The 4112-nt window shown below is 38.1% G+C and overlaps 1 non-coding gene across 1 annotated transcript; it reads left to right on the top strand.

The window, feature by feature from the left end:
* Positions 1–3751: 3751 nt before the first annotated feature.
* LOC122471118 lies at positions 3752–3858 on the top strand. Its single transcript, XR_006294126.1, has one exon. It is a non-coding gene; the product is annotated as a U6 spliceosomal RNA (small nuclear RNA).
* Positions 3859–4112: the final 254 nt, after the last annotated feature.

A 4112-nucleotide genomic window follows, 5' to 3' on the forward strand; every position in this document is an offset into this window, starting at 1 on the left:
TGGTGTATATATTTATCATACCCCATCTCATCCTGCTCATTGAGCAACTTGGAAAGGATGTTAATGAAGTTAGTAGTGAAGGAAATGAGACAATTGGAAACCAAGATCAGGAAAGGATGAAGTTAGTTCCTATCACTGCAAGCACATACTGCACATCCAGCTTGAACTGTCCCAGTTTAAAAGCAAAGAAGGAATATAGATCAGCTCAAGATTTGCAGTGTCTGTGAAGACAAAACAATACCAGGCATGTAATTTGCTAGCATTCTGTACTTGTCCTTATGAAAGTCTTTTACATTGTAAATTCTTGCATTGTTTCCTGTTTTCCCCGACAAGTGGTGTGCTCCAGGATGGCCGACTAAGCTAGCTATGTTTTCCCTAGTTTGGTTGCCTAGTTTGGTTTTATTTATTTTTTTAATTTTTTTAATGTTTATTTATTTTTGAGAGAGAGACACAGAATGTGAGCGGGGGAGGGGCAGAGAGAGAGAGATGGAGACACAGAATCTGAAGCAGGCTCCAGGCTCTGAGCTGTCAGCACAGAGCCTGATGTGGGACTCGAACTCACGAACCGCGAGATCATGACCTGAGCCGAAGTCAGCCATTTAACCGACTAAGCCACCCAGGCGCCCCAGCCTAGTTTGGTTTTAATATTTGAGAAAAACAAAAACCAAACCAAAAATAGTTTGGTTTTAATATTTGAGAACAAAGGAGTTACTGAGTGAATGAACAAAGGTTAAATTAGGAGCATCAGGACATTTTAGGGCCTGTGCTGAGACAAGGTGCTTAATGAAACTGGAGTGAATGACCCAGGATAGGTCAGTTCCAGGTTTAGGTTAATCGTGGGTATATCGACAAATTTCAAAAAAGTAGAAATATATTGAATAAACCTCAAATAATTGAAAGGCTTTCTGCTCTGTAATTCAAGTCTAGCCAGTTCAAAGGAAGCTCTGATTTTAAAAGTCAATATATTGACGTGGCAGATCTTAATGAAGGAGTTAGTTAATAAGTATTGCTCCTATTTTGGAATTCTTGGGCACACTAACATGTTTCAGTTGCTGAGTGCTACCTATCCCCAGAAACCATGGCCTTGGGTTTAGGATGGGTATCTGAACCCTAACCCTGACTTTTTTCCTCTGCCTAGCTTGAATTTTGATCACCTTCATTTATTACTAATTTATTGAGAACTTAACCTTTTAGCAAGCATTTTCTAGATATTTGAGATAAAGTGAAAGATCCATACCCTGCCCTCACATAGCTCAAATTCATAGAGTAATGCACAAATGAAGTTGAAAATTTGTAACTTTCCTGTAGTTTATGGGATAATTGCTTAGAAAACTCAGTAGCCTTCTAGGCAGTTGCCAGTGGACAAAGCTGACTATTGAGTTTCACCTTCAGGCTGATAACTTAAATCAGACCCTTTCTTGCCTTAGGCTTGGCCTGTCACAGTCAGACTCCCCAGGGTTAACCCTGAGAACCAGCCTTTTAGTCAGGTGTCTTATCATTTGTAGGATCCTTTTGGGTTTTCCAAGCACTGTCCTATTCTAGATCATTCCCCTGCCCTCCTGGTTTGTGCTCTCTATTGCTGCAGTAGATAGTATGGTTTTCTACACTTGAAAAACTGGATGATTTCAGCAGAATTTAGCCCTGATACTCCTCAGGAACATGACCTTGCAAAATTATTTCATCTCTCCAATCCCCAGTCTGTAAATAGGAATAATACGCCTTTTTCTAAAAGTTTCTACAACAGTCAAAGAAAATGAGATATAATTTATCACAATGCCTGTCATTGGGGCTTCTGTTTTTTGTTACTCAGTTCCTGTAAACAGAAGTATAGCCAGTAAACTATGCCTGAAGGAAAGAAGTAGAAGCCTAGGAAAACTGAAAGAGTCCATTGAATTTTTAAATTGAAACGACTCCTCTGGAGAGTATCCTTAGGTAAGTTATTGAAAGCAGTAAATTGTTAGTAATATTTGGAACAGAGTGACCTTGGGAAATGTAGATGGTGGAGTAGTTTTCATAATCACCCTTGGTTATTGTATTCATTTCATACTTCAAGATTCAGTGACCTACATGATATATACAAATAAATTTACAATAACTAAGAATCACCATGATTATTGTTTTTAATTCAAATCAATCAAACTGCTATAGCACCCAATGTAAAATATTTAGCAATTAAACATAACACTACAGACAAAAGCTGTTCTGGAAAAAAAGAAAAAGATACTTTCTCTCGTTTTTCTTTGAATAATGCCACTTTCTCTGTGTGTGTGTTTTTTTTTGAATAGCACTGAAGTTTGGGGTGCCATTGTACTCTTTAACTGTTGATTTGCATTTGAAATCCCAAAGAGTATAGTCTAAAGTGCCAATTTAGTTATATTTTTATTCAGTCAATCCCCCACACTTGCTCACACTTGCTATTCCTGAGGCTATGAGTCTTTATTAAGGTTATAAAATGCTTCGACCTTCATAAAAGGCACAGTGACTTCCCTTGAGGTCCAAAGCATTAATGATGAGGTGAAATGCAAAATCATTATCTGAGGGCAGCATCTCTCCTACCACAGAAGCTATTCAAATCATCCGATTGAAAGGCAAACCTATCCAAAAGCTAATAAAGAATTCTCCCTGGCAGTTGAAATATTGGACAAATTGCTTTTCAACCTATGATAGAATGTTAACTGGGTGACAGCCAAATGATGCTGCTGGTTCACTATATTCCACCTCTGTAAGCTGGGTAATTGATAGTCTTTGGGTCTAGAGGTCAAAAGTTGTTGGTGAGTTTGCAATGAGTAACTTCACTGTGGAAAAGGGCCAGTGGTGAGTGTTTATTACTTCCCATTGTTTCAGCACCAAAGGCTCTGCAAGGAAAGCCATGCTTCATTCAGGGTTGGTGTCACATTTGCATTCAGGTGTTGGTGAAAACTCTTAAGTACATCGGTGGAAAATTGAAGGCTGACAACATGAAAAAATGTCACTTATATAAAAAGCATATTTTAAAGATAGGGTCTTACCTTCTTCCCTTCTCAGAGAGCTGTGTGCACCTACCTATGAAATACCCATAGGTGATGCTGGTGACAAATATGTGTCTACAACAAAACCAATCTGTTTATTTTATCCTAGATCTGAAGGTTATATTTAAAAAAAGCCTTGAGTATTTGAGACTGGAAAGTCCACCTTGACCAGTATTTACCATAAAAATTCATTTTTTGCATGATGAAAAAAGTTCTCAATGAATACATCAAAATCCGAATTCATATAGTCCTTATATTTATTATGAAGTAGGTGTTCTTGGGCTCCTGTTACGTAAGATGATGGTTTGATATAGGATATTAGAGACAACGAATGTCCTTGTTAAAAGGGATGTGAAAAATCATGGGTTCATGGGTCCCCATCTAGTTCCTGAGTCCACAGAGGATCACCAGTCTATAAAAGTAGAATGTAGGTTGAAAATTATTTTCAGTATTTCATAAAAGTTGCTGGAAATCATACATTTACAGGTTGATGTAAGGATCAACTTTATTTGCTTTTGACTGGCTTGATACCAACTCAGGGCATAAGTAATGCTATTATCTGTGTTCTCACTGCTATTCAGAAACTCTGGTTAGCAGTAAAGTAATTTATGATAAGTACATAAAATCTGAATCTTCTATTCAGCTGGTCAACTAAACTTAACCCTTGATGACTATGTAGCTCTTGATACTGTTGAAGCATTTTCTTATCTAAACCAGGCATTAAAGCATAAGAAACAGTACTGGTATTTGCTTTGGCAACCCATATACTAAAATTGGAATGATACAAAGAAGATTAGCATGGCCCCTGAGCCAGGATGACATGCGAATTTGTGAAGATTCCACAGTTTTAAAAGGAAAGGCTATCATGGGGCGCCGGGGTAGTTCAGCCAGTTGAGTGCGCGACTTTGGCTCAGGTTGTGATCTTGCACGGTTTGTGAGTTCCAGCCCCGCATCAGTCTCTATGATGGTGGTGTGGAAACTGTTTGAGATTCTCTCCCTCTGCCCCTTCCCCACTTGTGCATGCTCTCTCTCTCTGAAAAATAAAAAAACACACTTTAATTTTTTTTCTAAAAAGGAAAGGGTATTCTAACACACAGACTATTT

The sequence above is a fragment of the Prionailurus bengalensis genome, chromosome D3 (assembly GCF_016509475.1).
Source record: "Prionailurus bengalensis isolate Pbe53 chromosome D3, Fcat_Pben_1.1_paternal_pri, whole genome shotgun sequence".
Lineage (NCBI taxonomy): Eukaryota > Metazoa > Chordata > Mammalia > Carnivora > Felidae > Prionailurus > Prionailurus bengalensis.